Here is a 23,750-nt window from a genome sequence, read left to right as displayed (position 1 = left end):
ATGTTCAGCTTCCAGGAATTGTGTACAGATCCTTGCGACATGGGGCTGTGCATTATCATGCTGAAACATGAGGTGATGGCGGCGGAAGAAGGGCACGACAATGGGCCTCAGGATCTCGTCACGGAATCTCTGTGCATTCAAATTGCCATCGATAAAATGCAATTGTGTTTTTGTCCGTACCATAACCCCACCGCAACCATGAGGCACTGTTGACATCAGCATCAACAACGTTGACATCAGCAAACCGCTCACGACACCATACACGCCATACACGCTGTCTGCCATATACCAGGTACAGTTGAAACTGTGATTCACCCGTGAAACACACATTTTCCCAGCGTGCCAGTGGTCATCGAAGGTGAGCGTTTGCCCTCTGAAGTCGGTTACGACGAGTACGCAGATGAGCTTCCCTGAGACGGTTTCTGACAGTTTGTGAAGAAATTCTTCGTTTGTGCAAACCAATAGTTTCATCAGCTGTCTGGGTGGCTGGTCTCAGACGATCCAGCAGGTGAAGAAGCCGGATGTGGAGGTCCTGGGCTGTCTGCGGTTGAGAGGCCGGTTGGATGTACTGCCAAATTCTCTAAAATGACATTGGAGGAAGCTTATGGTAGAGAAAATAACATTAAATTATCTTGCAACAGCTCTGGTGGACATTCCTGCAGTCAGCATGCCAATTGCACACTCCCTCAAAACATCTGTGGCATTGTGTTGTGACAAAACTGCACGTTTTAGAGTGGCCTTTTATTGTCCCCAGCACAAGGTATACCTGCGTAATGATCATGCTCTTTAATCAGATTCTTGATTTGCCACTCCCGTCAGGAGGATGGATTATCTTTGCAAAGGAGAAATGCTCACTAACAGGGATGTAAACAAATTTGTTCACAGAATCTGAAAGGAAAGCTTTTAGCGCTTCTGGAAAATGTTTTGGATCTTTTATTTCAGCTCATGAAACATGGGACCTACACTTTACATACGTGTTTATATATATCTAAAATGCAGTGGAGGCTAGTGGGAGGAGCTATAGGACCGGCTCATTGTAATGGCTGGAATGGAACAGAGTCAAACGTGATTTCCATATCTTTGACGCTTTTGATACCGTTCCATTTATTCCATTCCAGCCATTACAATGAGCCTGTCATCCTATAGCTCCTCCGACCAGCCTCCTCTATAATGTAATGTGCTCATCAATACATAATTAAAAAATGAAGTTACCAGACACTCCCAATAATCAGCAGAGGGTGACAGAGAGAGATGATATGTTCTTATCTCTTCTTTATGATGGTCATATTAGGTTACATTAAGTTTCCTACATGCCAAAGCATTCCTTCCAAATTGTCTCCCATCCTCTTATTGCAGGTAGCAATGGGCCATGTGGGCTAATGGATAACTGAGCGAAGACGCTAACTTGCAGGTACATGTAGGCTACTGTTTTGTACAGTCAGAACTCACCTGGTGTAGTGGCTTCACCACATGGGATGGCTTCTTCAATGTGATGATGGCAGACCACAGGAGGTTGTCCTTTCTAGGGAGTTTTTCCTAGCCCCTGTGCTTCTACACCTGCATTGCTTGCTGTTTGGGGTTTTAGGCTGGGTTTCTGTACAGCACTTTGACATCAGCTGATGTAAGAAGGGCTTTATAAATACATTTGATTGATTGATGGTCCATACAAAGTCCACTTAACTACATTTTGAATGTATACACATTACCAATATTGGTCTTAAAGGGTTCATTTGAGTGCAGTAGGCTACAGGGCAAACAGTCAACCTCTCCAGTCAGATGGTCTGATTGAGCCTAACCTTTAAACCATTGACCAGCACCACCAACCTGTGGAATTTACTGTCCTCAAAGGAGGAACAACACACCATACCGGCAGCCAGTCCCTCGGAAAAGGTTGAGATATTAGATATGGATTATATTATAAATTGGGTGGTTCGAGCCCTGAATGCTGATTGGCTGACAGCCATGGTATATCAGACCGTATATCATGGGCTCTAATTACATTGGTAACCAGGCACTCTCATTTGTTGACTTCTGTAACCGTAAAAGCCTTGGTTTCATGCATGTTAACATTAGAAGCCTCCTCCCTAAGTTTGTTTTATTCACTGCCTTAGCACACTCTGCCAACCCGGATGTTCTAGCCATGTCTGAATCCTGGCTTAGGAAGACCACCAAAAACCCTGAAATGTCCATCCCTAACTATAACATTTTCTGACAAGATAGAACTGCCAAAGGGGGCGGAGTTGCTATCTACTCCAAAGATAGCCTGCAGAGTTCTGTCTTACTATCCATTTCTGTGCCCAAACAATTTGAGCTTCTACTTTTAAAAATCCACCTTTCCAGAAACAAGTCTCTCACCGTTGCCGCTTGCTATAGAACACATTCTGCCCCCAGCTGTGCCCTGTACACCATATGTGAATTGATTGCCCCCCATCTATCTTCAGAGCTCGTGCTGTTAGGTGACCTAAACTGGGACATGCTTAACACCCCGGCCATCCTACAATCTAAGATTGATGCCCTCAATCTCACACAAATTATCAATGAACCTACCAGGTACCACCCCAATTCCGTAAACACGGGTACCCTCATAAATATCATCCTAACCAACCTGCCCTCCAAATACACATCTGCTGTCTTCAACCAGGATCTCAGCGATCACCCCTCATCACTGTCAAACGCTCCCTTAAACACTTCAGCGAGCAGGCCTTTCTAATCGACCTGGCGCGGGTGTCCTGGAACGATATTGATCTCATACCGTCAGTAGAGGATGCCTGGTTATTCTTTAAAAGTGCTTTCTTCACCATCTTAAATAACCATGCCCCATTCAAAAAATGTAGATCCAGGAACAGATATAGCCCTTGGTTCACTCCAGACCTGACTGCTCTTGACCAGCACAAAAACATCCTGTGGCATACTGCATTAGCATCGAATAGCCATTGCGATATGCAACTTTTAAAGGAAGTTAAGAACCAATACACACAGGCAGTTTGAAAAAGCTAGCCTTTACTTTCCAAACAGAAATTTGCATCCTGTAGCACAAACTCCAAAAAAGTTCTGGGACACTGTAAAGTCTATGGAGAATAAGAGCACCTCCTCCCAGCTGCCCACTGCACTGGGGCTAGGAAACACTGTCACCACCGATAAATCCGCGATAATTGAGAATTTCAATAAGCATTTTTCTACGGCTGGCCATGCTTTCCACCTGGCTACCCCTACCCCGGTACACAGCCCTGCAACCCCCACAGCAACTTGCCCAAACATCCCCCATTTCTCCTTCACCCAAATTCAGATAGCTGATGTTCTGAAAGAGCTGCAAAATCTGGACCCCTACAAATCAGCCCGGGCTAGATAATCTGGACCCTCTCTTTCTAAAATGATCCGCCGAAATTGTTGCAACCCCTATTACTAGCCTGTTCAACCTCTTTCCTATTGTCTGAGATCCCCAAAGACTGGAAAGCTGCCGCGGTCATCCCCCTCTTCAAAGGGGGAGACACTCTAGACCCAAACTGCTACAGACCTATATCTATCCTACCCTGCCTTTCTAAGGTCTTCGAAAGCCAAGTTAACAAACAGATCATTAACCATTTCGAATCCCACCGTACCTTCTCTGTTATGCAATCTGGTTTCCGAGCTGGTCATGGGTGCACCTCAGCCATGCTCAAGGTCCTAAACGATATCATAACCGCCATCAATAAGAGACATTACTGTGCAGCTGTATTCATCGACCTGGCTAAGGCTTTTGACTGTCAATCACCACATTCTTATCGGCAGACTCAACAGCCTTGGTTTCTCAAATGACTGCCTCGCCTGGTTCACCAACTACTTCTCAGACAGAGTTCAGTGTGTCAAATCAGAGGGCCTGTTGTCCGGACCTCTGGCAGTCTCTATGGGGGTGCCCCAGGGTTCAATCCTCGGGCCCGACTCTTTTCTCTGTATACATCAATGATGTCGTTCTTGCTGCTGGTGACTCTCTGATCCACCTCTACGCAGACAACACCATTCTGTATTCTTCTGTCCCTTCTTTGGACACTTAACTAACCTCCAGACGAGCTTCAATGCCATACAACTCTCCTTCCGTGGCCTCCAACTGCTCTTAAATGCAAGTAAAGCTAAGCATGCTCTTCAACCGATCGCTGCCGACACCTGCCCGCCCGTCCAGCATCACTACTCTGGACGGTTCTGACTTAGAATATGTGGACAACTACAAATACCTAGATGTCTGGTTAGACTGTAAACTCTCCTTCCAGACTCACATTAAGCATCTCCAATCCAAAATTAAATCTAGAATCGGCTTCCTATTTCATAACAAAGCATCCTTCACTCATGCTGCCAAACATACCCTCGTAAAACTGACTATCCTACCGATCCTTGACTTCGGTGATGTCATTTACAAAATAGCCTCCAACACTCTACTCAGCCAATTGGATGCAGTCTATCACAGTGCCATCCGTTTTGTCACCAAAGCCCCATATACTACCCACCACTGCGACCTGTGTGCTCTCGTTGGCTGGCCCTCGCTTCATATTCGTCGCCAAACCCACTGGCTCTAGGTCATCTATAAGTCTTTGCTAGGTAAAGCCCCGCCTTATCTCAGCTCACTGGTCACCATAGCAGCACCCACCCGTAGCACGCGCTCCAGCAGGTATATTTCACTGGTCACCCCCTATGCCAATTCCTCCTTCAGCCGCCTTTCCTTCCAGTTCTCTGCTACCAATGACTGGAATGAACTGCAAAAATCACTGAAGCTGGAGACTTCTATCTCCCTCACTAGCTTTAAGCACCAGCTGTCAGAGCAGCTCACAGATCACTGCGCCTGTACATAGCCCATCTGTAAATAGCCCATCCAACTACTTCATCCTCATACTGTTATTTATTTTGGTCCTTTGCACCCCAGTATCTCCACTTGCACGCTCATCTTCTGCACATCTATCACTTCAGTGTTTAATTGCTATATTGTAATTATTTCGCCACTATGGCCTATTTATTGCCTTACCTCCCTTAACCTACCTCATTTGCACACACTGTATATAGACTTTTTTCTATTGTATCATTGACTGTATGTTTGTTTATTCCATGTGTAACTCTGTGTTATTGTTTGTGTCGCACTGCTTTGCTTTATCTTGGCCAGGTCGCAGTTGTAAATGAGAACTTGTTCTCAACTAGCCTACCTGGTTAAATAAAGGTGAAAAAAAACGGTTTATAATAGCAATAAGGCACCTCGGGGGTTTGTGATATATGGCCAATATACCACGGCTATACTCGTGTTGCGTCATGCATAAGAATAGCCCTTAGCCGTGGTATATTGGCCATATACCACACCTCCTCGGGCCTTATTGCTTAATTTACCTCTTCATTTTCAATAGTTTAGTCATTTTGTAGACTAGAGACTCGTTAAGTCTTTACCTACAGTTCCCCCCTGCCATGGTCTCTTAGGACAAGCTGGGGGTGGAGAAGGTTGAGGAATAGAACAAGGGAGGTTATGAGGCTCTGATGCACCAGAAACAATCATCTTTTTTCTTCTCACTGTGAAGTAGAGATGGAGAGATGGAGCCCCCCCCTCCATTCCCTGCCTGGCAACAACAATTACATCCCTCCGCTGGTGTCTCTCGACTTTGCCACTTTTCTTTGCCTGATAGGAATTAGGGTCCAACCTACACCAAATAATTTACGGCTGCACAATACAGAATTGTAAGGCCCGACTCCACTCCTGTCAACTCTGGCTTTGAAAAGGCAATGATTCTACTAATTCATCCTGGATCAGTTCTCTACTCACCACTAATGCTGCAACAGTCTCTCTAGAGAGGGCTGAGCAATCCATGTGCCAGAGTGAAGATGTGGTGCTGGTTTATGTTGGAATAGGCCTACAATGACTGAGGCCATTGTTGTAATTAGCAATAAGAAACAGCATTGCTGCCTAATTAATAATGAATGAACTCTTAACTAATGAATCATTTTCACAAAACAAGACTCCACAAAGCTCAAAACCAAACATTTAATTTGGAATGTTCCTTTCATGAAAACCTGAAACACATTAGGAGTGAAGGCATGCATCCAGATGTTGAGGCTCAACATACTGTCTATGTTCTGTTCCATTGCAGGGGGTGTCCTACATTTTTGGACTGGAATATTAGGAACTAAACTGGTAGTTCTAATGGTCGGAACGCAGAACTGTAGAATTACAGAATGGAATCTCAGAACTGTCCCTGTGAATAGACAGCGGACAAGATGAGAGAGTTCTTTACGTGAACATACAGTAGCTTTAACTTTCATCACTGATCATAAAAAGGAAAAGTTCTTGAAAGTGGAGCTTTAAAATGTGACATGAGAAAATAATAAACCGTCTAAAATGGGTGTATAATATTATATTTTATGAAATGTTTTACAAAACATACACATACAAAACGACAACATACACAAACATTCACAGCATCACCKRTGCCCAGACTCACCTGCTCGCACCCCTATCTCCAGCGCCCGCATCACTCTCCCCCACATGGCCTCAAACTGCACCATTTTTTTTCTCTCCATCCCCCACGCACTTTCAACATTTAGATAAAGCATTTGACCTTTCCATTGTGTTAACGATGGAGGATTGGTTGATTTACAGTTTTTACACGTACATTTTTTCTAAATGATTGACGAGAAAAGTATCGTCCAACCTATCGGGTATACATTTACATTTTAGTCATTTAGCAGACGCTCTTATCCAGAGTGTTCATCTTAAGATAGCTAGGTGGGACAACAACACATCACAGGCATAATAAGTACACTTTTCCTCAAAGTAGCTATCAGCAGAGTCAGAGCTAGAAGGAACGGGGAGTTCAAGTGTTGGTTCATTTTTTTTTTTTTTTTGAGTGGGTTTATTTAAAGATACTCTTTGGAGAGATAGGATTTCAAGTGCTTTCAGAAGATGGGCTGGGACTCTGCTGTCCTAGCTTCAAGGGGAGCTGGTTCCACCATTGTGGTGCCAAGGTTGAAAACCAGGCTTGCTGTAGTGTCGCCCTCCCAGAGTGCAAAGAACCTTGGTGTGACCCTGGACAACACCCTGTCGTTCTCTGCAAACATCAAAGCAGTGACTCGCTCCTGCAGGTTTATGCTCTACAACATCCATAGAGTACAAACCTACCTCACACAGGAAGATACGCAGGTCCTAATCCAGGCACTTGTCATCTCTTGTCTGGATGACTACAATTCGCTGTTGTCTGGGCTCCCAGCCTGTGCCATCAAACCCTTGCAACTTATCCAGAATTATCCAGGGTCACACCAAGGTTCTTTGCACTCTGGGAGGGCGACACTGTGGAGTTGTCAACCGTGATGGAGAGGTCTTTGAGTGGGCAGGCCTTTCCTGGGAGGATGAGCAGCTGTCTTGTCGAGCTTGAGCTTGAGGTGGTGGGCCGACATCCAAGCTGAGATATCTGCCAGGCACGCAGAGATGCGTGTCGCCACCTGGGTGTCAGATTGGGGGAAGGAGAAATGTAGTTGATAGGAGAGACCATGTGAGGATATGACGGAGCCGAGTGGCTTGGTGTATAGAGAGAAGAGGGCCAAGAACCGAGCCCTGGGGGACACCAGTAGTGAAAGTACATGGTGCAAACACAGATCCTCTCCACGTCACCTGGTAGGAGCYACCTGCCAGGTAGGATGCAATCCAAGAGAATGCAAAGCCTGAGACACCCGGCCCTGAGAAGGTGGAGAGGAGGATCTGATAGTTTACGGTGTTGAAGGCAGTGGATAGATCTAGGACGATGAGAACAGAGGAGAGAGTGTCATCTTTGTCAGTGTGAAGAGCCTCCGTGACACAAAGAAAAGCAGTCTCGGTAGAGTGACCCGTCTTGAAGCCTGACTGGTTAGAGTCAAGAAGATTGTTCTGAGAGAGATAACGAGAGAGTTGATCAGAGAAGGCAGGCTAAAGTGTTTTGAAAATAAAAGAAAGAAGGGATACAGGTCTATAGTTTTTGACGTCAGATGAGTCGAGTGTTGGTTTCTTGAGGAGGTGAGCGACTCGGCCATATACATTTTAGATGGGACGTAGCCAGTGGTCAGGGATGAGTTGATGAGGGAAGTGAGGAATATGAGAAGGTCTCCAGAGTCTGGAGTAGGGGATGGGGTCAAGCGGGCAGGTTGTCGGCTGGCCAGACCTCACTAGTCGCAGTATTTCATCTGGAGAGAGAGGGGAGAAAGAGGTCAAGGCGTAGGGTAGTTCTGTGTGAGTGGGAACAGAGGACTCAATAGTGAATGAGGAGCGGATGTCGTCAACCTTCTTTTCAAAGTGATTGACAAAGTGGTGGTTAGAGTTGGAGGAAAGGGAGACAGTGATCAGAGACCTGGAAGGGGGTTGCAGTGAGATTAGTAGGCGAGCAGCCTCTAGTAAAGATGAGGTCAAGCATACTGCCTGCCTTGTGAGTTGGAGGGGACTGGGAAAGGATGAGGTCAAACGAGGAAAGGAGGGGAAAGCGAGAGTTGTAAATAAATTAATCAAAGTTGGAAATAAATTACGAAGAGCGTTGAGCAATCGGCAGGAAATTAACTTATCAAGGTGTCAAGCTCATTGAGGAACTCTCCAAGGGCACCTGGTGGGCGATAGAGGACAACAATGTTAAGCTTGAGTGGACTAGTGACAGTGACAGCATGGAATTCAAATGAGGAAATGGACAGGTGATAGAGGGAGAAAAGAGATTCTCCAGAGGAGAAATGAGTAGACCTGTGCCACCACCGTGACGACCAGAGAGAAAACATAGTCAGATGAAGAAAGAGCAGCCGGAGTAGCAGTGTTCTCTGTGGTGATCCACAGGGCCAAAAAATCAAGGGACTAAAGGGCAGCATAGACTGAGATGAACTCTGCGTTCTACACTGCAGATCGGCAGTTCCAAACGTTGCCAGAGACCCAGAATTCCACATGGGTTGTGCGCGCAGGGTCCACTAAATTAAAAGGTTTGCAGCCAAGGGGTGGGGGGCGCCTGTAAAGCCTACAGGGAAAGGATCGAACAGGTATAGAAAACACACACAGAGATCATCGGAATATAACTAGGTATGATACTGAAGTGAGAGAGTGGTGTGGAGTCTTCCTCTTTCCTTCCTCGAACAACCATGCAGAACAACTTGGCAGAACCGTCTCACTGCCCCCCATATGCCATATCTTGAAATATGCAGACAGACGGATGAAAAGTATATTTACATTGTAATACTTCTAACAGCCAACCTTCTGTGTCCATAACTTTTGGACTTTATAGCGTTCCCAGAAGGCATGGATTATTGAGTCATTGTTAGTTTTACATTTAAATTTGTGAATTTTGTCCCTTCTATAGAATTTATTACGCAAGTCTTGGTTAAAATCATTGAAACATTTTTCTAAGTGTCAGTTGGATAGGCTTTCTGCAAGGTTTTGAATATCTTACCAATCATATGATCATCCTTTTCTGGCTCAAATAGGATTCCCTCAAGATTGCTGTGAAATACAAAAGATTTCAAATAGAAATTTCCTGATATTGAACTTAAGGTGCACGTATTTGAACATATTTACATTGGTCAGTCCAAAATTGCTTTTAAATTCTGTAATGGGAAATACTGTAAATGTATTTTCTGATTACCAATTAATTTATGCTTTCTATGCCTTTAGTTTTCCATGTGGATCAATTTAAAAATCGGTAAATTCTGAAAAGTTATCCAAGGATTGTTCCATAGCGTTGTGATATTGGTTCTTGTAGAATACGTTTCATTTTCTTCCATATTGTTATAATGTTCTTAACTAGAAAGTTGTTAATGTTCTTAGCTTTATCCTTTGAAAATAAAGATGTACAAATATTATGGGGAGGAGCATGCGCATCTTCAATATGTACCCATTGTTCCTCTTTAGTGCATTTAAAAATATTCATATTTGAATGACCATTGAACAGCAGTAAATATTATCGATTGTGCATTGAAATCCACCACGGTTTACCCAGCGAAGAGGACCCCCAGTGAGCACATTAGCAACAGATTAGCCGAGCTAGAATTAACATTACAACCAGTGTTTAATTGAGTATTCAATAAGTATGTATTCTCACAAGGCAAATGTACAGCAAACAACTGCCAGCTGGCTAGCACCACAGGAGGTGAGCAGCAAGACCAGCTACACACAGAGCCAGACAGCCTTACTGTCATGTCAATAACTTCTTGGGGCAGAAAAATAACATCAAATGATTAATCATAGAATAAAGTCTATTCTGCATTTGTAGACACTAATTCTGCAGACAGGCTTACATTGAAAATGACCTTTTAAACAACAACACTTAATAGAATGCATGAGCTCTAGAATGCATGGACTAGAATGCTCTAGAATAGAATACATTTTTCATCAATCACATAAAGGGTCTAGTATTAAAAAAACGAATGATAATGCATATAAAAAAAAGCAATAAACAATGTAATAATACCAACAACAACAAGAATAACAGTATTAAAGCTTTTCATGACCATATCAACATTCGGTGTATTGGAAAGAAATTCCCAATATACTCTTTGTATAAAAAAAAGAAGTGATCAAGTGTCTGCATGGGACAAATAACAGTTCATGTTGTCAGAGGAGGGTTGGGTGTGCCATGTGTTCGATACCATTCACTCAGTTCCAGCCATTACTATGAGCCCGTACTCCCCAATGAAGGTGCCATCTGTGATGAGGAAGGTGGGGGTGGGGGGGATCAGGTCAGGTGGGCGTGCTTCCACAGATTTGGGGCTGAGAGTGGGGGGCAAAGTAGCTTGGTCCCAAATCTGTTTGTGCTGTATAGCCAAATACTATTGGTCTAACTTGTAAGTCGCTCTGGATAACAGCGTCTGCTAAATGACTTAAATGTCAATGTAATTCATCATTGTCATACCAAACATACCAATAATTCATTGTTTGACATGTGATGACTATAGGAGTTGGCTATACAACACAACCAGATCTGGGGCCAGGCTAGGGGCGGAGGGGTGAGGGGTCGGTGTCCTCCACAGATTTTGGGTGGTGGTGGTGGGTCTGGGAGGGGGACAGTGGAGGTCCTTGCTGTCAGACTATGTGGCGTATCTCTTGGTCCACTGTTTGGCTATCCTGTCGTGCTCTGGTCTGTTGGTTGTGTACTGGGTGGCGATGCTTCCTACCAGAGGGTCAGCTGTGAGGAGGGAGAACAACATGGATGACATTATTTTAACCACCATTAAATGACATCCCATCACATCCATTGGTTGTTTGTCTACAGTCAGAAACTGTCACCCCAACTATTCAGATAAACGATTTGCTTCCATTAACTGTGATTTTTAAAGACTACCTTGATACCTTTAACATCCTAAATGGAAAAACCCATGAATAATTTTCCATGTCGTGAAGCCCTGTTCATCTCAAGTAGGACACTCTATAACTATATGACATACAAAGTAGCAGACACTTTTACAGACATCATGTGAATCAAGTGTTCACAGCAGGCTTGACTAGTACTACAGGAAAGGAGGGTGAAGCAAAATGACAGAGACATATTCCCTTTACAGCACATCACAGTGACACACTCTGACCAGGGGTGTATTCAGGGATGTGCAACCATAGAAATAGAATGAATATAATGGGCGTGGAAGCTCTAACCCTGGCAATCTGACTGGTAAACTCACAGGTACACTCGCAATGCCTGCCTGGTATTGTGATGCAATCGTTTCCATGGTATTATGGAATGTTCTATCAACTGATTCTAACTGATGTGGCTCATGCAATGGAATATATTTTTTGTAAAGTCAGTTGAGTTGACTCAACAAATCACAGCACAGATTGAAGGGTACACTTCCTGCTTTTACTTCCTGTTATGGGTACACTCCGAATGGCTGCCAGTCCACCCATTATACCATCATTGACTTGAATGGAGATGCCCTTTCCATTCATTTTACTTCTATGGGTGCAAAATTCAAAATCATTCAAATGGCAGCCCCCCTGCTGAGCTCCAGGTGCTGGTTGGGTGAGCAGCAGTGGGGACAGGGCCCCAGCGCAGCTAGGCTGAGGTCGGGGGTGAAAATACTAGAGCTACAGAGCACCGTACAGAGTCTCCTTGTGGCACCCCAACCAAGACAGCCAGGAATTATACAATTACTGTGCCTGCGAGGGTTCATTAACTGTCATTCTGCCCTCTCCTTCTTTAATTAGCTATATCCCATAATATTCCATCGATACTCTATACCCCTACTACTGCATGAATAAGGACAGGGGAGGGGAGGAGGGGGAGTTGTGGGGGAGTGGGTGGACTTGGGGCCCACAGCGACAGCTCCAAACCCACTATGCAATGTGGGAGAGGGCCCCCCGGGGGGGGGGGGGGGGGGAAGTAATGACCAGACATTATGAGAACCCCCTGTGTATAGCCTCGTTATTGTTATTTTATTGTGTTACTTTTTATTAGTCTCAATTTGGTGATTTTCCCCCATTTTGTGAATTCTTGGTTGGTGAGCGGACCCCAGACCTCACAACCATAAAGGGCAATGGGTTCTATAACTGATTTAAGTATTTTTTTTGCCAGATCCTAATTGGTATGTCAAAGTTTATGTTCCCTTTGATGGCATAGAAGGCCCTTCTTGCCTTGTCTCTCAGATTGTTCACCTTTTTTGGAACACCATTATTTTTTGTCTTACTGAGATTTACTGTCAGGGCCCAGGTTTGACAGTATCTGTGCAGAATATCTAGGTGCTGCTGTATGCCCTGCTTGGTTGGAGACAGAAGCACCAGATCATCAGCAAACAGTAGACATTTGACTTCAGATTCTAGTAGGGTGAGGCCGGGTGCTGCATACTGTTCTAGTGCCCTTGCCAATTTGTTGATATATATGTTGAAGAGGGTGGGGCTTAAGCTGCATCCCTGTCTCACCCCACGGCCTTGTGGAAAGAAATGTTTGTTTTTTGGCCATTTTAACTGCACACTTGTTTGTGTACATGGATTTTATAATGTCGTATGTTTTTCCCCCAACATCTCTTTCCATCAATTTGTATAGCAGATCCTCAAGCCAAATTGAGTGAAACACTTTTTTGAAGTCAACAAAGCATGAGAAGACTTTGCCTTTGTTTTGGTTTGTTTGTCAATTAGGGTGTGCAGTGTGAATACTTGGTCTGTCGTATGGTAACTTGGAAAAAAGTCAATTTGACATTTGCTCAGTACATCGTTTTCACTGAGGAAATGTACAAGTCTGCTGTTAATGATAATGCATTTTTCCCAAGGATTTTCCCAAGGTTGCTGTTGACGCATTTCCCACATTAGTTATTGGGGTCAAATTTGTCTCCACTTTTGTGGATTGGTGTTATCAGTCCTTGGTTCCAAATATTGGGGAAGATGCCAGAGCTAAGGATGATGTTAAAAGAGTTTAAGTATAGCCAATTGGAATTTGTTGTCTGTATATTTTATAATTTCATGTAGGATATCATCAACACCACATGCCTTTTTGGGTTGGAGGGTTTGTATTTTGTCCTGTAGTTCATTCAATGTAATTGGAGAATCCAGTGGGTTCTGGTAGTTTTTAATAGCTTATTCTAAGATTTCTAATTGATCATGTATATGTTTATGTTTGTTCTTTGTTATAGAGCCAAAAAGATTTGAGAAGTGGTTTATCCACACATCTCCGTTTTGGGAACTCTTCGTGTGCTTGTTTGTTTGTGTTCCAGAAGTGGTTAGATTATATGGATTCTTCAATTACATTGAGATGATTTCTGACGTGCTGTTCCTTCTTTTTCCGTAGTGTATTTCTGTATTGTTTTAGGCATAGACTCAGCTTTTCTGGGTCTCTATGTTTTTGGTTGGATAGGTTTCTCAATTTCTTTCTTAGGTTTTTGTATTCTTCATCAAACCATTTGTCATTGTTCTTCATTTTCTTAGGTTGTCTGCTTGGAATTTTTTTATTTGATAGGGAATCTGAAAGGTCAAGTATACTGTTTAGGCTTTCTACTGCCAAGTTTACACCTTCACTATTACAGTGAAATGGTTTGTCCAGGAATTTGTCTAAAAGGGATTGAATTTGTTGTTGCCTAATTGTTTTTAGGTAGGTTTCCACACTACTTTCCTTCCATCTATAGCATTTCTTAATATTGTGCAGTTCCTTTGGCTTTGATGCCTCATGATTGAGTATTGGTCTGTTCAAGTAGACTGTGATTTTACGGTGATCTGATATGGTGTCAGTGGGCTGACCGAATGCTCTGAGAGACTCTGGGTTGAGGTCAGTGATAAAGTAGTCTACAGTACTACAGTCAAGGGATGAGCTGTAGGTGTATCTACCATAGGAGTCCTCTTGCAGCCTACCATTGGCTATGTACAGACCCAGCATGCGACAAAGCTGCAGGAGTTGTGACCCATTTTTGTTGGTTGTTTTGTCATCGTTGTGTCTAGGGGCGCATATTTGGGAGGGCATACTGTCACCTCCAGGTAGGTGTTTGTCCCCCTGTGTGCTGAGAGTGTCAGGTTCTGGCATTTAGGTCACCACAGTCTAGTACATGTCCCTGGGCATGGAAATTGTTGATCTCCCCCTCTAGGATGGAGAAGCTGTCATCGTTAAGGTATGGGGATTCTATTGGGGGGGATATAGGTAGCACACATGAAGCCATTTTTCTCTGATGAGATAATTTCCTTATACATTTCTCGCCAGATAAAATGTTCCTGCTTTGACGAATTTAATAGAATGGGTTAGGTCTGCTCTATACCATATTAGCATACCCACTGAGTCTCTTCCCTGTTTCACACCTGGTAGTTTGGTGGATGGGACTACCAGCTCTCTGTAACCTAGAGGGCAACCAGTGTCTGTATTTCCAATTTCTTTGATGAAGTCTTGGTTCCTGCTCTTTAGGTTAAAGGCAGATTACCTCAGACCTTGTAAATTCCAGGATGAGATAGTACTTTCTCTCTCGTGTGTCGTCTCTCTCATGTGTCGTCTCTCTCATGTGTCGTCTCTCGCACGCGCTCTCTCTCAATTTCAATTCAAGGGCTTTATTGGCATGGGAAACTTATGTTTACATTGCCAAAGCAAGTGAAATAGATAATAAACAAAAGTGAGAGACACTTCGAGTCTCTCTGTCTGATTGGTTGACTGGGGTGTCACTCACCAGGGTTGCAGTCAGTGAGAAGGGAGCAGATGGACAGCAGCACCTTGGAGATGGTGAGGGCGGGGCTCCAGTTGTCCTTCAGGATGTCCAGACAGATCACACCCTGGCTGTTGATGTTACAGTGGTAGATCCTGGTACGGAATGTCACCTTGAAAACAACAAAGTACATATATATCAATACACTCTGGGGTTTATGTGCTCTTTCCAGTACTTGGGGAGCTGAGCATCTCTTTGTGCCAGTAACACAGAAGAAGCAGAGCCAAAAATAACAGGAAGAGAAGAGACCACACATCCTTAAGGATCCACCTCCAACCTCTGGGGGGGGGGGGGGGGATAAGAGCGGGATTGACATAGGAGATGCACCCTTTCACTGACTCACTCACTCACTCACTCCCTAGCTGACTCACTCACTCACTCCCTAGCTGACTCACTCTCTCTCAATCACTTCATGAGTGACTATGGGCCTGCTTGTGGAAACTGTGCTCCAAAAAAGCTGCATAATCTCCCAGGCTATCCCAAGGTGTGGAGGGGACCTGCTAGTCTAGTCTGTGGTATTTGTGTACCCTGTTCTCAGATAGAAAGCAGCCATAGAAGTGTCTGTCTGTCTGCTTGCCTGCCTGCCTGCCTACCTGTCTGCAGCCCTGTGCACAGCCAGGCAGTAAAAGCAACCCAGCGGGAGGCCTGTCTCTCAGATCAGCAGATATGTTTCCTTTAATCCTCAGTCAGCAGAGGGCAGAGAGAGAGAAGAAGAAAGGTAGAGACAGAGAGAGTGACTGAGGGAGAGAAAGTGAGAGAGAGAGAAGAAGAAAGGTTAGAGATGACGACAGACAGAGAGAAGCCCCACATCCTGAGGCAATCACTAAACTAAACTGTCTCAGGGCCGACCTCCAATCAACACACCTGCATAGAGTATTTCCTCAATAAACACTGAACAGAGCTCAGAGACGATATTCATCTGCACAGATTATTTTCTCAATAACACTGAACACATAACATACTGGCATAACGCAGTTTCTATACAGAGTATTGTCAAACCAGACAGTCTTTCCTGAGACATTGTGCATTATACTGTATGTTCATTGTGCTGCACACAATTTAAACTTAGTCTTGAGTGATTCATGCCAAGATATACCAGAGAGAAAGGACTGTTGATATTGCAACTACACAACTCAAAAGCCGGTTCACCAGTATGAAAGAAATCGCAAATGGCTTGTCTGCTAAAAATGACAATCTGTTTGGATCTGCCAATTTATCATCTGTCCAGTATCCAGACTACCTGTCCCCAGAGCTTCCTATACAGTTAATCTCTTTCCGTAACGTGTTGAGGTTGGCAATTAAGGAGAACGAGAGGCTCCATTAAAGACGTTACAGAACTGCTGTATTTAAAGCGCAACTCCCTTCTGCCCAGTTTCCCTGATGTTGCTACGGCTGGTTTTACCATCCCTGTAACTGTCGTTTCTGTGGAGAGATCATTTTCTCAACTAAAACTCAAAGAACTACCTAAGAAGCATTAGGCTCTCAGTCTGATATGTGCTTTTGAACACCTGAGGAAGCTCCACTCATTGCACTGGTGCCATCATAGCCTTGACCACGGCATTTGTTCACTGATATCCCCTCATGGGGCGGCAGGTAGCCTAGTGGTTAGAGTGTTGGACTAGTAACCGAAAGGTTGCAAGAATGAATCCCCGAGCTGACAAGGTAAAAATCGGTTGTTCTGCCCCTGAACAGGCAGTTAGTTAACCCACTGTTCCTAGGCCGTCATTGAAAATAAGAATTTGTTCTTAACTGACTTGCCTAGTTAAATAAAGGTAAAAAAACAACAACTTTAAAATCAGTAAAAAAAAAATACAAAAATTTCAGTCACATTCCTGAAGCCCAAGAGTAGTACTTGTTTAAATTCAAAAGGATTATAAATTACTTTTTGGAGGGTTACTGTCAAAATGATTTATTCCATTTAAAAAATAGACATCGATGACAGGCGCATGGGACCCCAGAGCTCGTGGGCCACCCCACCTTGCGGGGGTGTCCGGTACGCCAGTGAACAGAGCCAAGAAGGTTTATTCACCAGCTTCTCTCTGTCGGTTGTTATTTTCTTCTATTCAAATCGTTGTTTTGTTGCTCAACATGCTCCTAGTCCAAAGTTATTTAAAAACCTTCCAGCTCTCAAAATATCTTCTCCCAAGGCAAGCCAGATATATTTTCAGAATATCCCTGTGTTAAAAAAATAAAACCGAACACATGGGAAACATCCTTAAATATGCACTAAAAATAAAGATGTAAACTTCCGACTTCAACTGTACATACACTTAGGTTGGAGTCATTAAAACACGTTTTTCAACCACTCCACAAATTTCTCATTAACAAACTATAGTTTTGTCAAGTCGGTTAGGACATCTACTTTGTGCATGACACAAGTAATTTTTCCAACAATTGTTTACAGATAGATTATTTCACTGTATCACAATTCCAGTGGGTCAGAAGTTTACATGCACTAAGTTGACTGTGCCTTTAAACAGTGTCACGACTTCCGCCGAAGTCGGTCCCTCTCCTTGTTCGGGCGGCGTTCGGCGTCACCGGCCTTCTAGCCACCGCCGATCCACTTTTCATTTTCCATTTGTTCTGTCTTTGTCTTATCACACCTGGCTTCACTCACCAATTACTTGTTTATTATTGAACCCTCTGTTCCCCATGTTGTGTTCGTGAGTGATTGTTTTATTGACCGTTCATTTGCCCATAGTTTAAGGATTCCCCTTGTTCCTGTGGATATGCCCTTCCCTGTGCACGCCCTAGATAGTCGACCATTAGGGTCAGGGCTGATTAGGGAGGCCACCGCTCCACTTGACATGGTTACGCAGGAGGGTCATAAGGAGAGAATCAGTCTCTTCCTTATTGATTCTCCTGCGTTTCCCGTGGTGCTGGGCTTACCCTGGTTGGCCTGTCATGACCCCACGATTTTGTGGCAACAGAGGGCTCTCAAGGGGTGGTCACGAGAGTGCTCAGGGAGGTGTGTGGGGGTTTCCATCGGTGCGACTACAGTGGAAAGTCCAGACTAGTTCTCCACCGTGCGCATCCCCTCAGAATATGCCGATTTGACTCTCGCCTTCTGTAAGAAGAGGGCGACTAAATTACCACCTCATCGACGGGGGGATTGTGCGATAAATCTCCTGGTAGACACAGCACTTCCCAGGAGTCACGTGTATCCTCTGTCACAGGAGGAGATGGTGGCTATGGAAACATATGTCTCCGAATCCCTGGGGCAGGGATACATTCGGCCCTCCACTTCACCTGCCTCCGAGTTTCTTTTTTGTGAAGAAGAAGGATGGGGGTCTGCGCCCGTGCATTGACTATCGAGGGATCAATCAGATCACTGTGAGGTACAGCTACCCGCTGCCTCTCATCGCCAGTGCGATCGAGTCAATGCAAGGGGCGCACTTCTTCACAAAATTGGATCTCAGGAGCGCTTACAACCTGGTGCGTATCCGGGAGGGGGACGAGTGGAAGACGGCATTTAGTACCACCTCAGGGCACTATGAGTACCTCGTCATGCCGTACAGGTTGATGAATGCTCCATCAGTCTTCCAGGCCTGTGTTGACGAGATTTTCCGGGACCTGCACGGGCAGGGTGTAGTGTTGTATATCGACAGCATTCTGATATACTCCGCTACATGCGCCGAGCATGTGTCCCTGGTGCGCAGGATGCTTGGTCGACTGTTGGAGCATGACCTGTACGTCAAGGCTGAGAAATGTCTGTTCTTCCAACAGTCTGTCTCCTTCCTATGGTACCGCATTTCCACGTCAGGGGTGGAGATGGAGTGACCGCATTTCAGCCGTGCGCAATTGGCTGACTCCCACCACGGTAAAGGAAGTGCAGCGGTTTCTGGGGTTTGCCAACTACTACCAGAGGTTTATCCGGGGTTTTGGTCAGGTAGCAGCTCCCATTACCTCACTGCTGAAGGGGGGACCGGTGTGGCTGCAGTGGTCGGCTGAGGCGGACAGGGCTTTTGGTCACCTGAAGGCTCTGTTTACCTCGGTTGCCATCCGGATCCCTCTTTGGCATTCATAGTGGAGTTGGACACGTCCGAGGCTGGGATAGGAACCGTGCTCTCTCAGCGCTCGGGCACGCCACCAAAGCTCTGCCCCTGTGCTTTCTTTTTGAAGAAGCTCAGCCCGGCGGAGCGAAACTATGATGTGGGGGACCAGGAGCTGTTGGCTGTTGTCAAGGATCTGAAGGCGTGGAGACAGTGGCTTGAGGGGGCTAAACACCCTTTTCTCATCTGGACTGACCACCGCAATCTGGAGTACATCCGGGCGGCGAGGAGACTGAACCCTCGCCAGGCAAGGTGGGCTATGTTCTTTACCCGTTTTGTTTTCACTCTATCCTACAGACCAGGTTCCCAGAACGCTAAGGCAGACGCACTGTCCCGGATGTATGACACAGAGGAGCGGTCCATGGATCACACTCCCATACTTCCGGCCTCTTGCCTGGTGGCACCGGTGGTGTGGGAGCTGGATGCGGACATCGAGCGGGCGTTACGCACAGAGCCCATTCCCCCCAGTGTCCAGCTGGGCGCCTGTACGTTCCGTCTGCTGTCCGCGACCGTTTGATCTATTGGGCCCATACGTCACCCTCCTCTGGTCATCCTGGCATCAGTCGGACGGTGCGTTGCCTTAGTGGGAAGTACTGGTGGCCCACCTTGGCCAAGAACGTGAGGGTTTATGTTTCCTCCTGCTCGGTGTGCGCCCAGTGCAATGATCCCAGGCACCTGCCCAGAGGGAAATTACAACCCCTACCCGTTCCACAACGGCTGTGGTCGCACCTGTTGGTGGACTTCCTGACGGATCTTCCTCCCTCACAGGGCAACACCACGATCCTGGTCGTTATGGATCGATTTTCTAAGTCCTGCCGTCTCCTCCCTTTGCCCGGTCTCCCTACGGCTCTACAGACTGCGGAGGCCCTGTTCACTCACGTCTTCTGGCACTACGGGGTGCCTGAGGACAGTTTCTGATCGGGGTCCCAGGTTCACGTCCAGGGTCTGGAGAGCGTTCATGGAACGTCTGGGGGGTCTCGGTCAGCCTCACCTCAGGTTTTCACCCTGAGAGTAACGGGCAGGTGGAGCGATTGAACCAGGATGTTTGTAGGTTTCTATGGTCATATTGCCAGGACCGGCCGGGGGACTGGGCGGCGTTCATCCCCTGGGCAGAGATGGCCCAAAACATACTCCGCCACTAACCTCTCTCCTTTCCAGTGCGTACTGGGGTATCAGCCGGTTCTGGCACCGTGGCATCAGAGCCAGATGGAAGCCCCTGCGGTGGACAAATGGTTCAAGCGCTCGGAGGAGACCTGGGACACCGCCCATGTGCACATACAATGGGCCGTGAGGCGGCAAAAAGCGAGCGCCGACCGCCACCGCAGCGAGGCCAACCGGGTCTGGCTCTCGACCCGAAGCCTGCCCTGCCGGAAGCTGGGTCCGCGGTTTGTGGGGCCATTTAACCTTTCTGGGAAGGGTGTTCCCTGGCCAACAGCCAGTGAAATTGCAGGGCGCCAAATTCAAACAACAGAAATCTCATAATTAAAATTCCTCAAACATACAAGTATTATACATCATTTTAAAGATAAACTTCTTGTTAATCCAACTACAGTGTCCGATTTCAAAAAGGCTTTACGGCGAAAGCACACCATGCGATTATGTTAGGACAGCGCCTAGCCACAAAAACCATACAGACATTTTCCAGCCAAGGAGAGGAAACTGCCTCGTATTCTATTCTAGATCGGACAATATGCATATTATTATTACTATTGGATAGAAAACACTCAAGTTTATAAAACCGTTTGAATTATATCTGTGAGTAAAACAGAACTCATTTTGCAGCAAACTTCCTGACAGGAAGTGAAAAATCTGAAATCGAGGCTCTGTTCCAGGGCCTTCCTATTAATTTGCTTGAAATCTATGGATATACAGTGGGGCAAAAAAATATTTATCAGCCACCAATTGTGCAAGTTCTCCCACTTAAAAATATGAGAGAGCCTGTAATTTTCATCATATGTACATTTCAACTATGACAGACAAAATGAGGGAAAAAAATCCAGAAAATCACATTGTAGGATTTTTAATGAATTTATTTGCAAATTATGGTGGAAAATAAGTATTTGGTCACCTACAAACAAGCAAGATTTCTGGCTCTCACAGACCTGTAACTTCTTCTTTAAGAGGTCCTCTGTCCTCCACTCGTTACCTTATTAATGGCACCTGTTTGAACTTGTTATCAGATAAAAGACACCTGTCCACAACCTCAAACAGTCACAACTCCAAACTCCACTATGGCCAAGACCAAAGAGCTGTCAAAGGACACCAGAAACAAATGTTAGACCTGCACCAGGCTGGAAGACTGAATCTGCAATCGGTAAGCAGCTTTGTTTGAAGAAATCAACTGGGGAGCAATTATTAGAAATGGAAGACATACAAGACCACTATAATCTCCCTCGATCTGGGGCTCCACGCAAGATCTCACCCCGGGGTCAAAATGATCACAAGAACGGTGAGCAAAAATCCCAGAACCACACCGGGGACCTAGTGAATGACCTGCAGAGAGCTGGACCAAAGTAACAAAACCTACCATCAGTAACACACTACGCCGCCAGGGACTCAAATCCTGCAGTGCCAGACGTGTCCCTCTGCTTAACCAGTACATGTCCAGGCCCGTCTTAAGTTTGCTAGAGAGCATTTGGATGATCCAGAAGAAGATTGGGAGAATGTCATATGGTCAGATGAAACCAAAATATAACTTTTTGGTAAAAACTCAACTCGTCGTGTTTGGAGGACAAAGAATGCTGGAGTTGCATCCTAAGAACACCATACCTACTGTAGAGCACGGGGGTGAAACATCATGCTTTGGGGCTGTTTTTCTGCAAAGGACCAGGACGACTGATCCGTGTAAAGCAAAGAGATGAATGGCCATGTATCGTGAGATTTTGAGTGAAAACCTCCTTCCATCAGCAAGGGCATTGAAGAGAAACGTGCTGGGTCTTTCAGCATGACAATGATCCCAAACACACCGTCCAGGCAACGAAGGAGTGGCTTCGTACGAAGCATTTCAAGGTCCTGGAGTGGCCTAGCCAGTCTCCAGATCTCAACCCATAGAAAATCTTTGGGGAGTTGAAAGTCCTGTTGCCCAGCAACAGCCCCAAAACATCACTGCTCTAGAGGAGATCTGCATGGAGGAATGGGCCAAAACCAGCAACAGTGTGTGAAAACCTTGTAAGACTTACAGAAAACGTTTGACCTCTGTCATCGCCAACAAAGGGTATATAACAAGTATTGAAAAACTTTTGTTATTGACCAAATACTTATTTTCCACCATCATTGCAAATAAATTCATTAAAAATCCTACAATGTGATTTTCGGATTTTCTTTCTCCATTTTGTCTGTCATAGTTGAAGTGTACCTATGATGACAATTACAGGCTTCTCTCATCTTTTAAGTGGAGAACTTGCACAATTGGTGCTGACTAAATACTTTTTTGCCCCACTGTACATGCACTTCATACACCTTCCACTAGATGTCAACAGGCAGTGGGAGGTGAATGGGGTGTAGCTTGATCTGAGGTCGAACAAGAGCTTTTGAATGACGTGTCTGGAAATTTCATTGTCTTCGAAGCGCGAGAAGAACCCAGATTGCCTTCTGAAAAGCTTTCGTATACACGGTAGATATCTCCGGCTCTGATTTTATTTGATAGATGTGAAAAATCATCATAAAGTAGTTTTTTTCAACCGAGTTGTATCAGTTTATTGAACGTTCTTGCGAGTTTTGGAATTTTCTTTTCTTGGGCACGTTTGCCCACATGGCTAGCTATGGTGCTAATTCGACAGGCAAAGAGGACATTCTAAAACCGAACAACGATTATTCTGGACCAGAATCCTTGTACAAGATTCTGATGGAAGCTCAGCAAAAGTAGGAACCATTTATGATGTTATTCGTATTTCGTGGAAAATGTTAGTTCTATTTTCCCCCTTATTGCGGGCCTGTCTCGCTGTAAACGTAAGCTGTTTGTTATATTAAAGTTATTTTTAAAAATCTACACAGCGATTGCATTAAGAACTAGTGTATCTTTCATTTGCTGTCCAACATGTATTTTTTTGTAAAGTTTATGATGAGTTATTTGGTCAGATTAGTGTGAGTGTCAGAAATATATCCGGAGATTCTGGGAAAAAGTTGCTACATTTTCACAATGTATAACCACGGTTTTCAGCTCAAAATATGCAATTTTCGAACAAAACATAAGTGTATTGTATAACCTGATGTTATAGGACTGTCATCTGATGAAGTTGGTCAAGTTAGTGAATAATTTTATATCTTTGCTTTTTTTTGCGATCGCTACCTTTGCGGTGAATGAATGCGTTGTGTGTTTGGCTATTGTGGTAAGCTAATATAATGCTATATTGTGTTTTCGCTGTAAAACACTTTAAAAAATCTGAAATATTGGCTGGATTCACAAGATGTTTATCTTTCATTTGCTGTACACCATGTATTTTTCATAAAATGTTTTATGATGAGTATTTAGGTATTTCACGTTGCTCTCTGTAATTATTATTGCTGCTTCGGTGCTATTGGTGATTGTAGCTGCAATGTAAAACTATGATTTATACCTCAAATAGCACATTTTCGAACAAAACATAAGATTTAGTGCAT

The 23,750-nt window shown here is 44.8% G+C and overlaps 1 protein-coding gene and 1 pseudogene across 1 annotated transcript in view; both read right to left on the bottom strand.

The window, feature by feature from the left end:
• Window positions 1–23,750, bottom strand: part of LOC111956086 (ubiquitin-conjugating enzyme E2 E1-like) — a 114,127-nt gene that overhangs the window by 18,653 nt on the left and 71,724 nt on the right. The gene's annotated exons all lie outside the window — the stretch shown is intronic.
• LOC139023381 (ubiquitin-conjugating enzyme E2 E1-like) overlaps window positions 9,989–23,750 on the bottom strand; it is an 18,687-nt pseudogene continuing 4,925 nt past the window's right edge.

This window comes from Salvelinus sp. IW2-2015, linkage group LG31, assembly GCF_002910315.2.
Source record: "Salvelinus sp. IW2-2015 linkage group LG31, ASM291031v2, whole genome shotgun sequence".
Taxonomy (NCBI): Eukaryota; Metazoa; Chordata; class Actinopteri; order Salmoniformes; family Salmonidae; genus Salvelinus; species Salvelinus sp. IW2-2015.
Note: the sequence above shows the minus strand (reverse complement) of the source record. Positions and strands in the feature narration are given on the sequence as shown.